The sequence below is a fragment of the Haliotis cracherodii genome, unplaced genomic scaffold, assembly GCF_022045235.1.
Source record: "Haliotis cracherodii isolate W230 unplaced genomic scaffold, xgHalCrac1.p SCAF_28, whole genome shotgun sequence".
Classification (NCBI taxonomy): Eukaryota; Metazoa; Mollusca; class Gastropoda; order Lepetellida; family Haliotidae; genus Haliotis; species Haliotis cracherodii.
In genome coordinates, this window is record NW_027266284.1 from 4,362,299 (window position 1) to 4,385,106 (window position 22,808).

General features: G+C 41.2%; 3 pseudogenes; all 3 read right to left on the reverse strand.

Annotated features, from left to right (window-relative positions):
* Nucleotides 1-1,864, reverse strand: LOC139473410 (uncharacterized; annotated as a pseudogene).
* Nucleotides 1,865-8,063: 6,199 nt separating this feature from the next.
* On the reverse strand, nucleotides 8,064-9,927 carry LOC139473407 (uncharacterized; annotated as a pseudogene).
* Nucleotides 9,928-16,126: 6,199 nt separating this feature from the next.
* On the reverse strand, nucleotides 16,127-17,990 carry LOC139473409 (uncharacterized; annotated as a pseudogene).
* Nucleotides 17,991-22,808: the final 4,818 nt, after the last annotated feature.

The following is a 22,808-nucleotide window of genomic DNA, read 5'->3' on the forward strand; positions in this document are numbered from 1 at the left end:
TTAGAAGAAGTCCCTGGTGCCAGACGAGAGACTGGAGCTGTACTCAGCCAAGAGAGCTTCCAGGTCCTCCAGAGTGTCCTGGGGCTCCTCCAGTCGTGCCTGCTTCACAGCTTGGGGCACCTCGCTGTTGTCATCTGGGCACTTTCTCTTGCGTGAGGGCAGTGACTCCTTGATGGGCTCAGCAGTGGGTTTCTTCTTTTTCCTTAAAATGAGTTTGGTAAGATACAGATATTCCACATCATATTCATCATCAGAGTTGGGCTCACATCTGTCCACTGACTTGGCAGAATTTACACTTACTGTTGCAACAGTGACACTACCTGACTTAGGATTCTCTGATGCCGGAACAACCTTATCCTTTACATTCTTAACAGGGACAGGGAATGTCTTGCAACCTGTACTGGGCAAGACAGACTTTGGCTTTAAGTAAGCACCGTCAGCAGACAACAACTGTTCAGTAAAACTAATGTTAGGTGAGGCCTTAATGATACTATTTCTACCCCCAGACTTTGTGATATGGTTCCCAAAGGATCTGCTCTGGGTTTTGATGTGCTGAGCTCCAAGAGGCTGAGGAACAAAGTAGGGCTTGCTCTCTGGCTGATACTTGCTCATTTTCTCCTTCGGAAAGCGAGGCTTTGGCTGAGGTTTTGGCCTGAACGTGCGTGGCTTGCGTTTGCAGGGCTTGAGCTCAGGTTTTAGCTTTTGATGGACATTGGGTTTGGGGTAACTTGTTGTAGGCATGGCAGGAGTTTCAACATGGGCTATAGACTGGGGATGAGGAACTGGACTGGGTGGGTCAAGTTGGGGCAGAACACAGGAGAAGGCCTAATGGGCGATACAGTCATTGTATCATTTTTTATGTTTCATGATCATGTAAGTATAAGTATATTTATCTTTTGAATCATGGTTTTGAGTTTTAAACTCATCCAAAAAAAAAAGAATACCCCTGCATACCTCTGGTCTCATCAGCTCCAGGTCTAGCACTGAACTGGGCAGGCTGACAGGCGGCTGGCTGACAGGTATCATCTCCCTACGTCTACTGCAAGGTGATGGCTGGACTGCAGGAGTAAGGGGGATACCAGTCACAGATGGCTGAATTCCAGGCTGCAGGAGTTTTGGCTGTAGGTAACCAGCACCCAGGGAGAGGTTAACAGGATTACCAGCTGGTATCCAGATAGTCTTGTTGTCTACCAGACATCTGGTCCCATCTCCCATCACCACTGTCAGCAACCCAGAGGGCAAGCAGGTCACAGGCACTGTAACATGAATTGTTTACTAAACTGCCTACAAAATAATTCGTCATTTTGATAATAGTGAAGTCCAACATCTAACTGGAAACCGTTTATTAGATTTACGTTTTTTCAAAAAAAGTTTAGCATGTGAGCAGGAATTCTACTAAGTCGAAAATGTTGTGTATCATGTTCACTTTTTATGCTACAACTTAAATTCCCTAAAATGTTCAGGTTGCCAATCACCATCTTAAGTTATTGTGAAACACTACAATATAAGACACTGAGAATTCCGAAGACTGAATTTGTTTTTTGTGCAACTCTATAATGTAAGAACTACATACAGACAATGGCAATTTGAACTGATATATGGAAACATTAGCGTTTCATTGCTTGCATTGTAAACACATTAAAACAATTACATGTCCCTTTGTCACTGGTCAAAATACAAACTTTATATACCTGCCGTAGTAGGATTCATAGTTTTCTCCACCTCTTCAAGTCGTACACACTTTTAGAGTCGTATTTTGCACGATAAAACTGAGAACACTTCCAGTGATATCTCTCAAAATGGCTGACACACAGGAAGGCCTAACTGTTGTCATGACGCCGCTACTCTAGGCAAAACCACGCATGCGTCGACTTTATGCATAACTCAGCACTTCCGTCTGCCTTACATTGTAAATATATATAGATCTACATCAACACTTTGTTGTCATCAGTATGAGTTGAACATGGAGAACAAACCTTGTGAAATACGAAGGTCATTCCAAGGGAAGCTACTCTAGTAGAGTTTGATATGTAAAAGGAGTTATCTTGCGTGAATGAGGATTTTATGATCGCTTTTATGAATCTACTTCATGTTTGCAATGATAGTGAGTGAGTCAGTTCGAATTCGTTGTTAGTTGTGGGCCACGTGTGCCCCCTTTGCAATGTTAAATAAAATACACCGACACTACATCTGTTAAGGTTTAGGCAGTGCCATTGTATCTAGAATTTAATAAACAAATTACGTCAATGTATTATTTTCTATCAGATTAAGGGTATGTTCAAGATTGGCAGTGCCATAATGGCTACTACAGGAATCAAACACGAGTCATCTATATATATCCCCGGAAATCCTAATCTAATGCAAAATAATCCTATAGAAGGGAAGCCAATAAAGTCACTGTAAAATAATATTCATTAACTCCTTCCGCTGGCAATAATGGTTGGTGCATGAATAAAAATAGCGCCAAGGCACAGTTGCTCAACAGGAATATTCAAAGGGATAGTGAAATTCTTGCCATAAAGTAAGAAATGTGTGGCTGGGAACTGGTTGTGTATATATTTGTTCCATCAATGAGGACAGCGTGATATTCTTGAAAATTGTTTAATTGTTCTGTACTGCTCTTAACATGATAACAGATGATATGAAAAGAAGTATATTGGGAAGCCGGGGGTAGGGACAGGTGGGGAAATGGCTGACATAGAGTAGGTGAGGAAATGGGAACTATAGTGGTTGCGTGGAAGTAGGGCAGGTGGGGAAATGGAGGACATTGGAGGAGGGGTAGGGGGTAGGAGGCTGGAAGTAGGGGCAGGTGAGGAAATCGAAGACATGGGAGCAGGAGAGGGGAAATGACGTACTCTCGTGGGCCGGAGGTACGTCAGGTGGGAAAATGGGGGGCACTGGAGGAGGAGATGTGAAGTACGTTGTTAGGACTGAGGTAGGGGCAGGTGGGGAATTGGAGGACATTGGTGGCGGAGAGGGGAAGACAAGAACACTGGTAGGACGGGGGTAGAGCAGGTGGAGAAAAGGAGAACATTTGAGGTGGAGAGGGGAAGGTAAGAACACTAGTAGGACGGGGGTAGAGCAGGTGGAGAAAAGGAGGACATTTGAAAGGAGAGGGGAAGGGAAGTACATTGTTAGTACGGAGGTAGGGGCAGGTGGGGAATCGGAGGATATAGGAGCAGGAGAGGGGAAGGGAAGTACATTGTTAGGACGGAGGTAGGGGCAGGTGGGGAAATGGAGGACAATGGAGGAGGAGAGGGGAAGTAATTTGTGTGACGGATGTAGGAGCAGGTAGAGGAAAGGGGGTACATGGGAGTATTTGTGGAGAAGGGAAGTGAGGTGGAAGGCCTGAAGTAGGTACAGACAGGGAAACGAAATGGAGACAGGACACAGAGAGGAGGGAAAAACAGTGGATGGATGGAGGTAGGAACAAGTGTAGAAAGTAGGAGCTGGTTGATAAATAGGAGACAAGGGAGAAGGAGAGGGGAAAAGAAGAAAAGTGGTTGGGAAAACTGGGGACATGAGCGAACGAGACAGGGGAAGGAGGGGATAATACAGAGGCGGCATGAAGGTGGGACACATGGAGAAATGGAAGATATAAAGGAGTAGGACAGGGGAAGGAAAGTATAATTAGAGAACGGAGGTCAGGGCTGGTGTGGAGATGGGGAGATTAGAGTAGGAGAGGTGAGTTGATCTATAAGGGTTCGAAACTGCAAGTAGAAACTGGTCGTGAATTTGATGACATGGGAGTAGCCGAGCTGAAGGGAACTATTGTGAAAGGTCGGAGGTATGGACTGGTGGGAAATTAGGGTCATGGTCTATGAGAGAGGATGGGAAGTAAAGTGGGAGGACGATGGTAAGGGAGAAAATATACTAAAATTGAAATTCAGAGGTCGTGTAGCATTGTCCTCAATGGAATAGTGCAATAAGTCTTTTGTTAAGCCTTGTTAATGTATTCAGACCATTTGTGAAAATTAATGTCAGATTAACAAGAGAAACCTGATATGAACAATAGGTCTGGCACACTGTAATCGGCCACGAACCATCTCTTGGGACTTGTACAACTAACGTTGAACACTTCCACACGTGTCTCCAGCTACATATGATATGGCTAGGGTATTTCTAATTCACTTTTGGTTTCAACAAAGAAAGTAAATGCGCCATCATGTGCCTGGATTTCTGGTCCATCATTTGATTTTATCTGGTTTGTTTACATGCTCCCGTGGATGGCAGGAGTACTGCTGTGTTGTGCCAGGAAACAAAGATATACTTTCTTATGCAAATCATGCAGGCACTACCTGTAGGACAGGAAATGTTTACCATTTTCGTGAGCACCTGGTGTCATCACTGATTTTCAGGCAAAAATATGTTCATGGCTATTTTGCCCTTTCGAGCAACTGAATTTGCTTATTTTATGACAAGGACGTTTAATAATTTACAGCAGTATAAAACCATACACAGTCCTCAGTTTCTATGTTGCTTTTAATTAAAGGAATAAAAAGGTAATTGAGCTTGTGAATGACATTATTTCCGTCATGTTATGTCATACATTGGTCATAAATAAACTGTTTCGGATTTCATGTCAGAAAAGGAAGTTCTCTTAATAGTTGAGAGAACGGCTCTGCCAAATGTACGAGCTGACATTAAACTGTGAAAATGCCACAAGTACATCTATACGAGACAAATCTGTGTCTCAACCGTGTATTGCTCAGGAAGAAGTATATGATGTGAAACAATATATTCTTGATAAATCAATGCATGTGTCATCATTGCTCATCAGAGTGACCCACCTTTTGTGTCCAGATCATGAAACATTTACCATTTACCCACGCTTCTCTTTAGAATGTGTTAGTGACAATTGCTGCTAGTTGTGAAAAGTGATCTATGGAGGACCAGCTGTGGCATGCATATTACATCAACTTATGATCAGTGCTCATCAGAGTAACACTTTTTGGTTTCCATATTAGAAAACTTTTACCTGTCACCCATTCTTGTCTTAAGAATGTGTAGGTCAAATCAGCTGCTGGCTGCGAATATTACTTGATGGAGGACCAGCTGTGACCTGGTTTGTTGTGTGTCATCGTGGTTTGTCTGGTCCAGACTGGATTACCTTACATGCCGCCACATTACAGCTGTAAAATTACCCATTACTTCAATCACTCACCCACTGACCTGTTAACCATAACATGTTCCATGTGTGTGTTGCTGCATTCAGAGAAACACCTGAGGCTATAGAAGTACAATACAGATGTATCTGTCTATTGGTTTGGAAAACGATAGAGGTACTCACTCACATCTTACCAAGTATGTTCCACATTTGTTTTACTCACATCAGAGGTATCCATTCTCACCTTGACAGTCAAACAAAAATATTTCTGATTTTTTGTGAGAAAATACCTCAATGGACACATCGTATGTTGTCTCTTGTCACTATATTGCGACAATATTGCCAGTATGATGTAACGTTTAGCTTAAAGTCAGACACAGTAATTAAAGCAACTGCAACATGTTCTCTTAATATCTGCTGCTAAGTATCTGACAAATAATCAAAGTGAACTTAAAATGTGATACTCCCGAGAATATATTTAGTCTCGAGTGATGCACAAAAATCTCAAAGTTATATATGTGTTGGATAAATGAGGGTGATGCCCATATTTCAATGTTGAAAATTATTTTTCGTCTTTTGTTTCATGCAAGGAGTGACAATTCAATGACACATTTTGCTCTAAGCTTACGAGCATGCTTACAACAAAACAATTCAATTTCAGTTATTAAAATAAAACATAACTACTACTTAGACTGCAAAGTGATATTTTATTATAAAACCATTGAAGACATAAGTTAGAAACAAAAACATGTTTTTTCAGTTACATACTAAATAAGCGGCCTCCAACCTCCCCTCACAGCCGTCCCTTTCCACTCTTCACATACACTTACAAAACTGTACAGTGACATGTTTCCACAGTCTATTTTTTAACACTTGATAGTACAGACAACATTTAGATGGTTCATAGTGAAAAAAAACCAAAAAAGAGTAGGATAGTAGAAACAGCATTAAGAAAATATAGATAGTACAAGACAGAAAAGAGTAGGTTGTAGAGGGAACATTAAAATAATAGATAGTACAAGACAGAAAAGAGTAGGTTGTAGAGGGAACATTTAGATAATAGATAGTACAAGACAGAAAAGAGTAGGTTGTAGAGGGAACATTAAAATAATAGATAGTACAAGACAGGAAAGAGTAGGTTGTAGAGGGAACATTTAGATAATAGATAGTACAAGACAGGAAAGAGTAGGATAGTAGGGGGAAGATTGAAATAATAGATAGTACAAGACAGGAAAGAGTAGGATAGTAGAGGGAACTTTCAGATAATAGGTAGTACAAGACAGGAAAACAGTATAAAAGAGGGAACATTAAGAAAATAGATAGTATAAAACGGGAAAGAGCAGGATAGTAGAGGGAACATTAGATGGTAGATAGTACAAAGGTGGAGAAAATGTGATAGTAGAGAGGACATTAAGATCGTAGGTAGTACAAGGAAGGAAAGATGGTGATAGATGAGAGAAGAAAATTAAATAACAGACAGTACAAGACGGGAGTGAGTGGGATAGAAGAGACGACAATAAGATAGTAGATAGTACAAGACAGGAAAGAGGAAGATAGAGAGAAAAAAATAAAGACAGCAGACAGTACAAGACAGGAGAGAGTAGGATAGGAGAGACAACACTTAGATAGTAGATAGTACAAAATACCAAAGAGTAACAGAGTAGAGAGACAGCACTAGGATGGAAGATAGTAGGAAAATGGGATAGTACAGAGTGGTGCATCAGCCATTGGTACTGAGAAATGTTTGAAGGGAAGAACAGGGTAGCAGAGAATGGAGAGAAGAAGAAAGTAACAAAGTATGGATGTGAAGGAAAGTACAAATAATGATTGAGTATGATAGTACATAGTAGTGCAGTGTAAGGGTAGTGTAGGGCAGTTCTAAATAGCATAGTGAATGACTGGTGAGTGCACAATACAGTAGTGTTTGGCAGTACACATGGGGGTAGTGTTGGACAGTACATGAGAGGATAGTGTCGGACAGTAGAGAGTAGGGAAGTGTAGGCCAATACAGTGCAGTGTAGGACAGTATGTGGACTGAAGAGATAGTTGGATAGATTAAGTAAGTATAGAATAGGGTAGTAGTGTATGACAGCAGAATAATGTAGTATAGAATAGGAATAGGATAGATAGGAGGTCAGAGTAGGTCAGTACATGGAAGGGTGGATTTGGTCAGTACAAAGTAAAGTAGTGTTTGACAGTGCAGAGGAGTGAGTGAGTGAGTGAGTATGGTTTTTATGCCGCTTTTAGCAATATTCCAGCAAAATCACAGCGGAGCAATTGCTTTAACCACTAGGCCTGCCCAGAGTAGTGTATCAGGTGTAGAAACTAACATATTTAGTCCACTAGTCCTTATAATGATAGCATATAGCAAAATCCTTAAAAATGGCAAATTTCTACAAGTCCTTAAGATACCTTAACTATTGGGCAGTTTGGCAAGGACTACAGGACTAGTGCCAGTTTCTAAAGCTGGTGTATGAAAGTACATAGTAGACTCAAGTAGTGTATCACATTACATGATAGTGTAGATTAGGCCAGTCCATGGTAGGGTGAGGCAGTACAGTACATAGTAGAGTAGTGTAGGATAGTACAGAGTAGGGTAGTGTATGACAAAACATAGCAGAGTAGTGTATGACAGTGCATGGTAGAGTAGTGTCAGATTGTACATAGCAGAGTTGTGTAGGATAGTACATATTACAGAAGTGTAGCACAGTAGATGGTAGTACATTGTAGGGTAGTGTATGGCAAAACATAGTAGTGTATGACAGTGCATGGTAGAGTAGTGTCAGATTGTACATAGCAGAGTAGTGTAGGATAGTACATAGTACAGAAGTATAGCACAGTACAAAGTACAGCAAAAACAAGGACTATAAGTGAAAGACATGTTGAAGATAATGTATAAACATCAACCTAACTATACACTAATCTATACCTACCTGTCGCCTGCACCTTACAGTGTTTAGAAGAAGTCCCTGGTGCCAGACGAGAGACTGGAGCTGTACTCAGCCAAGAGAGCTTCCAGGTCCTCCAGAGTGTCCTGGGGCTCCTCCAGTCTTGCCTGCTTCACAGCTTGGGGCACCTCGCTGTTGTCATCTGGGCACTTCCTCTTGCGTGAGGGCAGTGACTCCTTGATGGGCTCAGCAGTGGGTTTCTTCTTTTTCCTTAAAATGAGTTTGGTAAGATACAGATATTCCACATCATATTCATCATCAGAGTTGGGCTCACATCTGTCCACTGACTTGGCAGAATTTACACTTACTGTTGCAACAGTGACACTACCTGACTTAGGATTCTCTGATGCCGGAACAACCTTATCCTTTACATTCTTAACAGGGACAGGGAATGTCTTGCAACCTGTACTGGGCAAGACAGACTTTGGCTTTAAGTAAGCACCGTCAGCAGACAACAACTGTTCAGCAAAACTAATGTTAGGTGAGGCCTTAATGATACTATTTCTACCCCCAGACTTTGTGATATAATTCCCAAGGGGTCTGCTCTGGGTTTTGATGTGCTGAGCTCCAAGAGGCTGAGGAACAAAGTAGGGCTTGCTCTCTGGCTGATACTTGCTCATTTTCTCCTTCGGAAAGCGAGGCTTTGGCTGAGGTTTTGGCCTGAACGTGCGTGGCTTGCGTTTGCAGGGCTTGAGCTCAGGTTTTAGCTTTTGATGGACATTGGGTTTGGGGTAACTTGTTGTAGGCATGGCAGGAGTTTCAACATGGGCTATAGACTGGGGATGAGGAACTGGACTGGGTGGGTCAAGTTGGGGCAGAACACAGGAGAAGGCCTAATGGGCGATACAGTCATTGTATCATTTTTTATGTTTCATGATCATGTAAGTATAAGTATATTTATCTTTTGAATCATGGTTTTGAGTTTTAAACTCATCCAAAAAAAAAAGAATACCCCTGCATACCTCTGGTCTCATCAGCTCCAGGTCTAGCACTGAACTGGGCAGGCTGACAGGCGGCTGGCTGACAGGTATCATCTCCCTACGTCTACTGCAAGGTGATGGCTGGACTGCAGGAGTAAGGGGGATACCAGTCACAGATGGCTGAATTCCAGGCTGCAGGAGTTTTGGCTGTAGGTAACCAGCACCCAGGGAGAGGTTAACAGGATTACCAGCTGGTATCCAGATAGTCTTGTTGTCTACCAGACATCTGGTCCCATCTCCCATCACCACTGTCAGCAACCCAGAGGGCAAGCAGGTCACAGGCACTGTAACATGAATTGTTTACTAAACTGCCTACAAAATAATTCGTCATTTTGATAATAGTGAAGTCCAACATCTAACTGGAAACCGTTTATTAGATTTACGTTTTTTCAAAAAAAGTTTAGCATGTGAGCAGGAATTCTACTAAGTCGAAAATGTTGTGTATCATGTTCACTTTTTATGCTACAACTTAAATTCCCTAAAATGTTCAGGCTGCCAATCACCATCTTAAGTTATTGTGAAACACTACAATATAAGACACTGAGAATTCCGAAGACTGAATTTGTTTTTTGTGCAACTCTATAATGTAAGAACTACATACAGACAATGGCAATTTGAACTGATATATGGAAACATTAGCGTTTCATTGCTTGCATTGTAAACACATTAAAACAATTACATGTCCCTTTGTCACTGGTCAAAATACAAACTTTATATACCTGCCGTAGAAGGATTCATAGTTTTCTCCACCTCTTCAAGTCGTACACACTTTTAGAGTCGTATTTTGCACGATAAAACTGAGAACACTTCCAGTGATATCTCTCAAAATGGCTGACACACAGGAAGGCCTAACTGTTGTCATGACGCCGCTACTCTAGGCAAAACCACGCATGCGTCGACTTTATGCATAACTCAGCACTTCCGTCTGCCTTACATTGTAAATATATATAGATCTACATCAACACTTTGTTGTCATCAGTATGAGTTGAACATGGAGAACAAACCTTGTGAAATACGAAGGTCATTCCAAGGGAAGCTACTCTAGTAGAGTTTGATATGTAAAAGGAGTTATCTTGCGTGAATGAGGATTTTATGATCGCTTTTATGAATCTACTTCATGTTTGCAATGATAGTGAGTGAGTCAGTTCGAATTCGTTGTTAGTTGTGGGCCACGTGTGCCCCCTTTGCAATGTTAAATAAAATACACCGACACTACATCTGTTAAGGTTTAGGCAGTGCCATTGTATCTAGAATTTAATAAACAAATTACGTCAATGTATTATTTTCTATCAGATTAAGGGTGTGTTCAAGATTGGCAGTGCCATAATGGCTACTACAGGAATCAAACACGAGTCATCTATATATATCCCCGGAAATCCTAATCTAATGCAAAATAATCCTATAGAAGGGAAGCCAATAAAGTCACTGTAAAATAATATTCATTAACTCCTTCCGCTGGCAATAATGGTTGGTGCATGAATAAAAATAGCGCCAAGGCACAGTTGCTCAACAGGAATATTCAAAGGGATAGTGAAATTCTTGCCATAAAGTAAGAAATGTGTGGCTGGGAACTGGTTGTGTATATATTTGTTCCATCAATGAGGACAGCGTGATATTCTTGAAAATTGTTTAATTGTTCTGTACTGCTCTTAACATGATAACAGATGATATGAAAAGAAGTATATTGGGAAGCCGGGGGTAGGGACAGGTGGGGAAATGGCTGACATAGAGTAGGTGAGGAAATGGGAACTATAGTGGTTGCGTGGAAGTAGGGCAGGTGGGGAAATGGAGGACATTGGAGGAGGGGTAGGGGGTAGGAGGCTGGAAGTAGGGGCAGGTGAGGAAATCGAAGACATGGGAGCAGGAGAGGGGAAATGACGTACTCTCGTGGGCCGGAGGTACGTCAGGTGGGAAAATGGGGGGCACTGGAGGAGGAGATGTGAAGTACGTTGTTAGGACTGAGGTAGGGGCAGGTGGGGAATTGGAGGACATTGGTGGCGGAGAGGGGAAGACAAGAACACTGGTAGGACGGGGGTAGAGCAGGTGGAGAAAAGGAGAACATTTGAGGTGGAGAGGGGAAGGTAAGAACACTAGTAGGACGGGGGTAGAGCAGGTGGAGAAAAGGAGGACATTTGAAAGGAGAGGGGAAGGGAAGTACATTGTTAGTACGGAGGTAGGGGCAGGTGGGGAATCGGAGGATATAGGAGCAGGAGAGGGGAAGGGAAGTACATTGTTAGGACGGAGGTAGGGGCAGGTGGGGAAATGGAGGACAATGGAGGAGGAGAGGGGAAGTAATTTGTGTGACGGATGTAGGAGCAGGTAGAGGAAAGGGGGTACATGGGAGTATTTGTGGAGAAGGGAAGTGAGGTGGAAGGCCTGAAGTAGGTACAGACAGGGAAACGAAATGGAGACAGGACACAGAGAGGAGGGAAAAACAGTGGATGGATGGAGGTAGGAACAAGTGTAGAAAGTAGGAGCTGGTTGATAAATAGGAGACAAGGGAGAAGGAGAGGGGAAAAGAAGAAAAGTGGTTGGGAAAACTGGGGACATGAGCGAACGGGACAGGGGAAGGAGGGGATAATACAGAGGCGGCATGAAGGTGGGACACATGGAGAAATGGAAGATATAAAGGAGTAGGACAGGGGAAGGAAAGTATAATTAGAGAACGGAGGTCAGGGCTGGTGTGGAGATGGGGAGATTAGAGTAGGAGAGGTGAGTTGATCTATAAGGGTTCGAAACTGCAAGTAGAAACTGGTCGTGAATTTGATGACATGGGAGTAGCCGAGCTGAAGGGAACTATTGTGAAAGGTCGGAGGTATGGACTGGTGGGAAATTAGGGTCATGGTCTATGAGAGAGGATGGGAAGTAAAGTGGGAGGACGATGGTAAGGGAGAAAATATACTAAAATTGAAATTCAGAGGTCGTGTAGCATTGTCCTCAATGGAATAGTGCAATAAGTCTTTTGTTAAGCCTTGTTAATGTATTCAGACCATTTGTGAAAATTAATGTCAGATTAACAAGAGAAACCTGATATGAACAATAGGTCTGGCACACTGTAATCGGCCACGAACCATCTCTTGGGACTTGTACAACTAACGTTGAACACTTCCACACGTGTCTCCAGCTACATATGATATGGCTAGGGTATTTCTAATTCACTTTTGGTTTCAACAAAGAAAGTAAATACGCCATCATGTGCCTGGATTTCTGGTCCATCATTTGATTTTATCTGGTTTGTTTACATGCTCCCGTGGATGGCAGGAGTACTGCTGTGTTGTGCCAGGAAACAAAGATATACTTTCTTATGCAAATCATGCAGGCACTACCTGTAGGACAGGAAATGTTTACCATTTTCGTGAGCACCTGGTGTCATCACTGATTTTCAGGCAAAAATATGTTCATGGCTATTTTGCCCTTTCGAGCAACTGAATTTGCTTATTTTATGACAAGGACGTTTAATAATTTACAGCAGTATAAAACCATACACAGTCCTCAGTTTCTATGTTGCTTTTAATTAAAGGAATAAAAAGGTAATTGAGCTTGTGAATGACATTATTTCTGTCATGTTATGTCATACATTGGTCATAAATAAACTGTTTCGGATTTCATGTCAGAAAAGGAAGTTCTCTTAATAGTTGAGAGAACGGCTCTGCCAAATGTACGAGCTGACATTAAACTGTGAAAATGCCACAAGTACATCTATACGAGACAAATCTGTGTCTCAACCGTGTATTGCTCAGGAAGAAGTATATGATGTGAAACAATATATTCTTGATAAATCAATGCATGTGTCATCATTGCTCATCAGAGTGACCCACCTTTTGTGTCCAGATCATGAAACATTTACCGTTTACCCACGCTTCTCTTTAGAATGTGTTAGTGACAATTGCTGCTAGTTGTGAAAAGTGATCTATGGAGGACCAGCTGTGGCATGCATATTACATCAACTTATGATCAGTGCTCATCAGAGTAACACTTTTTGGTTTCCATATTAGAAAACTTTTACCTGTCACCCATTCTTGTCTTAAGAATGTGTAGGTCAAATCAGCTGCTGGCTGCGAATATTACTTGATGGAGGACCAGCTGTGACCTGGTTTGTTGTGTGTCATCGTGGTTTGTCTGGTCCAGACTGGATTACCTTACATGCCGCCACATTACAGCTGTAAAATTACCCATTACTTCAATCACTCACCCACTGACCTGTTAACCATAACATGTACCATGTGTGTGTTGCTGCATTCAGAGAAACACCTGAGGCTATAGAAGTACAATACAGATGTATCTGTCTATTGGTTTGGAAAACGATAGAGGTACTCACTCACATCTTACCAAGTATGTTCCACATTTGTTTTACTCACATCAGAGGTATCCATTCTCACCTTGACAGTCAAACAAAAATATTTCTGATTTTTTGTGAGAAAATACCTCAATGGACACATCGTATGTTGTCTCTTGTCACTATATTGCGACAATATTGCCAGTATGATGTAACGTTTAGCTTAAAGTCAGACACAGTAATTAAAGCAACTGCAACATGTTCTCTTAATATCTGCTGCTAAGTATCTGACAAATAATCAAAGTGAACTTAAAATGTGATACTCCCGAGAATATATTTAGTCTCGAGTGATGCACAAAAATCTCAAAGTTATATATGTGTTGGATAAATGAGGGTGATGCCCATATTTCAATGTTGAAAATTATTTTTCGTCTTTTGTTTCATGCAAGGAGTGACAATTCAATGACACATTTTGCTCTAAGCTTACGAGCATGCTTACAACAAAACAATTCAATTTCAGTTATTAAAATAAAACATAACTACTACTTAGACTGCAAAGTGATATTTTATTATAAAACCATTGAAGACATAAGTTAGAAACAAAAACATGTTTTTTCAGTTACATACTAAATAAGCGGCCTCCAACCTCCCCTCACAGCCGTCCCTTTCCACTCTTCACATACACTTACAAAACTGTACAGTGACATGTTTCCACAGTCTATTTTTTAACACTTGATAGTACAGACAACATTTAGATGGTTCATAGTGAAAAAAAACCAAAAAAGAGTAGGATAGTAGAAACAGCATTAAGAAAATATAGATAGTACAAGACAGAAAAGAGTAGGTTGTAGAGGGAACATTAAAATAATAGATAGTACAAGACAGAAAAGAGTAGGTTGTAGAGGGAACATTTAGATAATAGATAGTACAAGACAGAAAAGAGTAGGTTGTAGAGGGAACATTAAAATAATAGATAGTACAAGACAGGAAAGAGTAGGTTGTAGAGGGAACATTTAGATAATAGATAGTACAAGACAGGAAAGAGTAGGATAGTAGGGGGAAGATTGAAATAATAGATAGTACAAGACAGGAAAGAGTAGGATAGTAGAGGGAACTTTCAGATAATAGGTAGTACAAGACAGGAAAACAGTATAAAAGAGGGAACATTAAGAAAATAGATAGTATAAAACGGGAAAGAGCAGGATAGTAGAGGGAACATTAGATGGTAGATAGTACAAAGGTGGAGAAAATGTGATAGTAGAGAGGACATTAAGATCGTAGGTAGTACAAGGAAGGAAAGATGGTGATAGATGAGAGAAGAAAATTAAATAACAGACAGTACAAGACGGGAGTGAGTGGGATAGAAGAGACGACAATAAGATAGTAGATAGTACAAGACAGGAAAGAGGAAGATAGAGAGAAAAAAATAAAGACAGCAGACAGTACAAGACAGGAGAGAGTAGGATAGGAGAGACAACACTTAGATAGTAGATAGTACAAAATACCAAAGAGTAACAGAGTAGAGAGACAGCACTAGGATGGAAGATAGTAGGAAAATGGGATAGTACAGAGTGGTGCATCAGCCATTGGTACTGAGAAATGTTTGAAGGGAAGAACAGGGTAGCAGAGAATGGAGAGAAGAAGAAAGTAACAAAGTATGGATGTGAAGGAAAGTACAAATAATGATTGAGTATGATAGTACATAGTAGTGCAGTGTAAGGGTAGTGTAGGGCAGTTCTAAATAGCATAGTGAATGACTGGTGAGTGCACAATACAGTAGTGTTTGGCAGTACACATGGGGGTAGTGTTGGACAGTACATGAGAGGATAGTGTCGGACAGTAGAGAGTAGGGAAGTGTAGGCCAATACAGTGCAGTGTAGGACAGTATGTGGACTGAAGAGATAGTTGGATAGATTAAGTAAGTATAGAATAGGGTAGTAGTGTATGACAGCAGAATAATGTAGTATAGAATAGGAATAGGATAGATAGGAGGTCAGAGTAGGTCAGTACATGGAAGGGTGGATTTGGTCAGTACAAAGTAAAGTAGTGTTTGACAGTGCAGAGGAGTGAGTGAGTGAGTGAGTATGGTTTTTATGCCGCTTTTAGCAATATTCCAGCAAAATCACAGCGGAGCAATTGCTTTAACCACTAGGCCTGCCCAGAGTAGTGTATCAGGTGTAGAAACTAACATATTTAGTCCACTAGTCCTTATAATGATAGCATATAGCAAAATCCTTAAAAATGGCAAATTTCTACAAGTCCTTAAGATACCTTAACTATTGGGCAGTTTGGCAAGGACTACAGGACTAGTGCCAGTTTCCAAACCTGGTGTATGAAAGTACATAGTAGACTCAAGTAGTGTATCACATTACATGATAGTGTAGATTAGGCCAGTCCATGGTAGGGTGAGGCAGTACAGTACATAGTAGAGTAGTGTAGGATAGTACAGAGTAGGGTAGTGTATGACAAAACATAGCAGAGTAGTGTATGACAGTGCATGGTAGAGTAGTGTCAGATTGTACATAGCAGAGTTGTGTAGGATAGTACATATTACAGAAGTGTAGCACAGTAGATGGTAGTACATTGTAGGGTAGTGTATGGCAAAACATAGTAGTGTATGACAGTGCATGGTAGAGTAGTGTCAGATTGTACATAGCAGAGTAGTGTAGGATAGTACATAGTACAGAAGTATAGCACAGTACAAAGTACAGCAAAAACAAGGACTATAAGTGAAAGACATGTTGAAGATAATGTATAAACATCAACCTAACTATACACTAATCTATACCTACCTGTCGCCTGCACCTTACAGTGTTTAGAAGAAGTCCCTGGTGCCAGACGAGAGACTGGAGCTGTACTCAGCCAAGAGAGCTTCCAGGTCCTCCAGAGTGTCCTGGGGCTCCTCCAGTCGTGCCTGCTTCACAGCTTGGGGCACCTCGCTGTTGTCATCTGGGCACTTTCTCTTGCGTGAGGGCAGTGACTCCTTGATGGGCTCAGCAGTGGGTTTCTTCTTTTTCCTTAAAATGAGTTTGGTAAGATACAGATATTCCACATCATATTCATCATCAGAGTTGGGCTCACATCTGTCCACTGACTTGGCAGAATTTACACTTACTGTTGCAACAGTGACACTACCTGACTTAGGATTCTCTGATGCCGGAACAACCTTATCCTTTACATTCTTAACAGGGACAGGGAATGTCTTGCAACCTGTACTGGGCAAGACAGACTTTGGCTTTAAGTAAGCACCGTCAGCAGACAACAACTGTTCAGTAAAACTAATGTTAGGTGAGGCCTTAATGATACTATTTCTACCCCCAGACTTTGTGATATGGTTCCCAAAGGATCTGCTCTGGGTTTTGATGTGCTGAGCTCCAAGAGGCTGAGGAACAAAGTAGGGCTTGCTCTCTGGCTGATACTTGCTCATTTTCTCCTTCGGAAAGCGAGGCTTTGGCTGAGGTTTTGGCCTGAACGTGCGTGGCTTGCGTTTGCAGGGCTTGAGCTCAGGTTTTAGCTTTTGATGGACATTGGGTTTGGGGTAACTTGTTGTAGGCATGGCAGGAGTTTCAACATGGGCTATAGACTGGGGATGAGGAACTGGACTGGGTGGGTCAAGTTGGGGCAGAACACAGGAGAAGGCCTAATGGGCGATACAGTCATTGTATCATTTTTTATGTTTCATGATCATGTAAGTATAAGTATATTTATCTTTTGAATCATGGTTTTGAGTTTTAAACTCATCCAAAAAAAAAAGAATACCCCTGCATACCTCTGGTCTCATCAGCTCCAGGTCTAGCACTGAACTGGGCAGGCTGACAGGCGGCTGGCTGACAGGTATCATCTCCCTACGTCTACTGCAAGGTGATGGCTGGACTGCAGGAGTAAGGGGGATACCAGTCACAGATGGCTGAATTCCAGGCTGCAGGAGTTTTGGCTGTAGGTAACCAGCACCCAGGGAGAGGTTAACAGGATTACCAGCTGGTATCCAGATAGTCTTGTTGTCTACCAGACATCTGGTCCCATCTCCCATCACCACTGTCAGCAACCCAGAGGGCAAGCAGGTCACAGGCACTGTAACATGAATTGTTTACTAAACTGCCTACAAAATAATTCGTCATTTTGATAATAGTGAAGTCCAACATCTAACTGGAAACCGTTTATTAGATTTACGTTTTTTCAAAAAAAGTTTAGCATGTGAGCAGGAATTCTACTAAGTCGAAAATGTTGTGTATCATGTTCACTTTTTATGCTACAACTTAAATTCCCTAAAATGTTCAGGTTGCCAATCACCATCTTAAGTTATTGTGAAACACTACAATATAAGACACTGAGAATTCCGAAGACTGAATTTGTTTTTTGTGCAACTCTATAATGTAAGAACTACATACAGACAATGGCAATTTGAACTGATATATGGAAACATTAGCGTTTCATTGCTTGCATTGTAAACACATTAAAACAATTACATGTCCCTTTGTCACTGGTCAAAATACAAACTTTATATACCTGCCGTAGTAGGATTCATAGTTTTCTCCACCTCTTCAAGTCGTACACACTTTTAGAGTCGTATTTTGCACGATAAAACTGAGAACACTTCCAGTGATATCTCTCAAAATGGCTGACACACAGGAAGGCCTAACTGTTGTCATGACGCCGCTACTCTAGGCAAAACCACGCATGCGTCGACTTTATGCATAACTCAGCACTTCCGTCTGCCTTACATTGTAAATATATATAGATCTACATCAACACTTTGTTGTCATCAGTATGAGTTGAACATGGAGAACAAACCTTGTGAAATACGAAGGTCATTCCAAGGGAAGCTACTCTAGTAGAGTTTGATATGTAAAAGGAGTTATCTTGCGTGAATGAGGATTTTATGATCGCTTTTATGAATCTACTTCATGTTTGCAATGATAGTGAGTGAGTCAGTTCGAATTCGTTGTTAGTTGTGGGCCACGTGTGCCCCCTTTGCAATGTTAAATAAAATACACCGACACTACATCTGTTAAGGTTTAGGCAGTGCCATTGTATCTAGAATTTAATAAACAAATTACGTCAATGTATTATTTTCTATCAGATTAAGGGTATGTTCAAGATTGGCAGTGCCATAATGGCTACTACAGGAATCAAACACGAGTCATCTATATATATCCCCGGAAATCCTAATCTAATGCAAAATAATCCTATAGAAGGGAAGCCAATAAAGTCACTGTAAAATAATATTCATTAACTCCTTCCGCTGGCAATAATGGTTGGTGCATGAATAAAAATAGCGCCAAGGCACAGTTGCTCAACAGGAATATTCAAAGGGATAGTGAAATTCTTGCCATAAAGTAAGAAATGTGTGGCTGGGAACTGGTTGTGTATATATTTGTTCCATCAATGAGGACAGCGTGATATTCTTGAAAATTGTTTAATTGTTCTGTACTGCTCTTAACATGATAACAGATGATATGAAAAGAAGTATATTGGGAAGCCGGGGGTAGGGACAGGTGGGGAAATGGCTGACATAGAGTAGGTGAGGAAATGGGAACTATAGTGGTTGCGTGGAAGTAGGGCAGGTGGGGAAATGGAGGACATTGGAGGAGGGGTAGGGGGTAGGAGGCTGGAAGTAGGGGCAGGTGAGGAAATCGAAGACATGGGAGCAGGAGAGGGGAAATGACGTACTCTCGTGGGCCGGAGGTACGTCAGGTGGGAAAATGGGGGGCACTGGAGGAGGAGATGTGAAGTACGTTGTTAGGACTGAGGTAGGGGCAGGTGGGGAATTGGAGGACATTGGTGGCGGAGAGGGGAAGACAAGAACACTGGTAGGACGGGGGTAGAGCAGGTGGAGAAAAGGAGAACATTTGAGGTGGAGAGGGGAAGGTAAGAACACTAGTAGGACGGGGGTAGAGCAGGTGGAGAAAAGGAGGACATTTGAAAGGAGAGGGGAAGGGAAGTACATTGTTAGTACGGAGGTAGGGGCAGGTGGGGAATCGGAGGATATAGGAGCAGGAGAGGGGAAGGGAAGTACATTGTTAGGACGGAGGTAGGGGCAGGTGGGGAAATGGAGGACAATGGAGGAGGAGAGGGGAAGTAATTTGTGTGACGGATGTAGGAGCAGGTAGAGGAAAGGGGGTACATGGGAGTATTTGTGGAGAAGGGAAGTGAGGTGGAAGGCCTGAAGTAGGTACAGACAGGGAAACGAAATGGAGACAGGACACAGAGAGGAGGGAAAAACAGTGGATGGATGGAGGTAGGAACAAGTTTAGAAAGTAGGAGCTGGTTGATAAATAGGAGACAAGGGAGAAGGAGAGGGGAAAAGAAGAAAAGTGGTTGGGAAAACTGGGGACATGAGCGAACGAGACAGGGGAAGGAGGGGATAATACAGAGGCGGCATGAAGGTGGGACACATGGAGAAATGGAAGATATAAAGGAGTAGGACAGGGGAAGGAAAGTATAATTAGAGAACGGAGGTCAGGGCTGGTGTGGAGATGGGGAGATTAGAGTAGGAGAGGTGAGTTGATCTATAAGGGTTCGAAACTGCAAGTAGAAACTGGTCGTGAATTTGATGACATGGGAGTAGCCGAGCTGAAGGGAACTATTGTGAAAGGTCGGAGGTATGGACTGGTGGGAAATTAGGGTCATGGTCTATGAGAGAGGATGGGAAGTAAAGTGGGAGGACGATGGTAAGGGAGAAAATATACTAAAATTGAAATTCAGAGGTCGTGTAGCATTGTCCTCAATGGAATAGTGCAATAAGTCTTTTGTTAAGCCTTGTTAATGTATTCAGACCATTTGTGAAAATTAATGTCAGATTAACAAGAGAAACCTGATATGAACAATAGGTCTGGCACACTGTAATCGGCCACGAACCATCTCTTGGGACTTGTACAACTAACGTTGAACACTTCCACACGTGTCTCCAGCTACATATGATATGGCTAGGGTATTTCTAATTCACTTTTGGTTTCAACAAAGAAAGTAAATGCGCCATCATGTGCCTGGATTTCTGGTCCATCATTTGATTTTATCTGGTTTGTTTACATGCTCCCGTGGATGGCAGGAGTACTGCTGTGTTGTGCCAGGAAACAAAGATATACTTTCTTATGCAAATCATGCAGGCACTACCTGTAGGACAGGAAATGTTTACCATTTTCGTGAGCACCTGGTGTCATCACTGATTTTCAGGCAAAAATATGTTCATGGCTATTTTGCCCTTTCGAGCAACTGAATTTGCTTATTTTATGACAAGGACGTTTAATAATTTACAGCAGTATAAAACCATACACAGTCCTCAGTTTCTATGTTGCTTTTAATTAAAGGAATAAAAAGGTAATTGAGCTTGTGAATGACATTATTTCCGTCATGTTATGTCATACATTGGTCATAAATAAACTGTTTCGGATTTCATGTCAGAAAAGGAAGTTCTCTTAATAGTTGAGAGAACGGCTCTGCCAAATGTACGAGCTGACATTAAACTGTGAAAATGCCACAAGTACATCTATACGAGACAAATCTGTGTCTCAACCGTGTATTGCTCAGGAAGAAGTATATGATGTGAAACAATATATTCTTGATAAATCAATGCATGTGTCATCATTGCTCATCAGAGTGACCCACCTTTTGTGTCCAGATCATGAAACATTTACCATTTACCCACGCTTCTCTTTAGAATGTGTTAGTGACAATTGCTGCTAGTTGTGAAAAGTGATCTATGGAGGACCAGCTGTGGCATGCATATTACATCAACTTATGATCAGTGCTCATCAGAGTAACACTTTTTGGTTTCCATATTAGAAAACTTTTACCTGTCACCCATTCTTGTCTTAAGAATGTGTAGGTCAAATCAGCTGCTGGCTGCGAATATTACTTGATGGAGGACCAGCTGTGACCTGGTTTGTTGTGTGTCATCGTGGTTTGTCTGGTCCAGACTGGATTACCTTACATGCCGCCACATTACAGCTGTAAAATTACCCATTACTTCAATCACTCACCCACTGACCTGTTAACCATAACATGTTCCATGTGTGTGTTGCTGCATTCAGAGAAACACCTGAGGCTATAGAAGTACAATACAGATGTATCTGTCTATTGGTTTGGAAAACGATAGAGGTACTCACTCACATCTTACCAAGTATGTTCCACATTTGTTTTACTCACATCAGAGGTATCCATTCTCACCTTGACAGTCAAACAAAAATATTTCTGATTTTTTGTGAGAAAATACCTCAATGGACACATCGTATGTTGTCTCTTGTCACTATATTGCGACAATATTGCCAGTATGATGTAACGTTTAGCTTAAAGTCAGACACAGTAATTAAAGCAACTGCAACATGTTCTCTTAATATCTGCTGCTAAGTATCTGACAAATAATCAAAGTGAACTTAAAATGTGATACTCCCGAGAATATATTTAGTCTCGAGTGATGCACAAAAATCTCAAAGTTATATATGTGTTGGATAAATGAGGGTGATGCCCATATTTCAATGTTGAAAATTATTTTTCGTCTTTTGTTTCATGCAAGGAGTGACAATTCAATGACACATTTTGCTCTAAGCTTACGAGCATGCTTACAACAAAACAATTCAATTTCAGTTATTAAAATAAAACATAACTACTACTTAGACTGCAAAGTGATATTTTATTATAAAACCATTGAAGACATAAGTTAGAAACAAAAACATGTTTTTTCAGTTACATACTAAATAAGCGGCCTCCAACCTCCCCTCACAGCCGTCCCTTTCCACTCTTCACATACACTTACAAAACTGTACAGTGACATGTTTCCACAGTCTATTTTTTAACACTTGATAGTACAGACAACATTTAGATGGTTCATAGTGAAAAAAAACCAAAAAAGAGTAGGATAGTAGAAACAGCATTAAGAAAATATAGATAGTACAAGACAGAAAAGAGTAGGTTGTAGAGGGAACATTAAAATAATAGATAGTACAAGACAGAAAAGAGTAGGTTGTAGAGGGAACATTTAGATAATAGATAGTACAAGACAGAAAAGAGTAGGTTGTAGAGGGAACATTAAAATAATAGATAGTACAAGACAGGAAAGAGTAGGTTGTAGAGGGAACATTTAGATAATAGATAGTACAAGACAGGAAAGAGTAGGATAGTAGGGGGAAGATTGAAATAATAGATAGTACAAGACAGGAAAGAGTAGGATAGTAGAGGGAACTTTCAGATAATAGGTAGTACAAGACAGGAAAACAGTATAAAAGAGGGAACATTAAGAAAATAGATAGTATAAAACGGGAAAGAGCAGGATAGTAGAGGGAACATTAGATGGTAGATAGTACAAAGGTGGAGAAAATGTGATAGTAGAGAGGACATTAAGATCGTAGGTAGTACAAGGAAGGAAAGATGGTGATAGATGAGAGAAGAAAATTAAATAACAGACAGTACAAGACGGGAGTGAGTGGGATAGAAGAGACGACAATAAGATAGTAGATAGTACAAGACAGGAAAGAGGAAGATAGAGAGAAAAAAATAAAGAC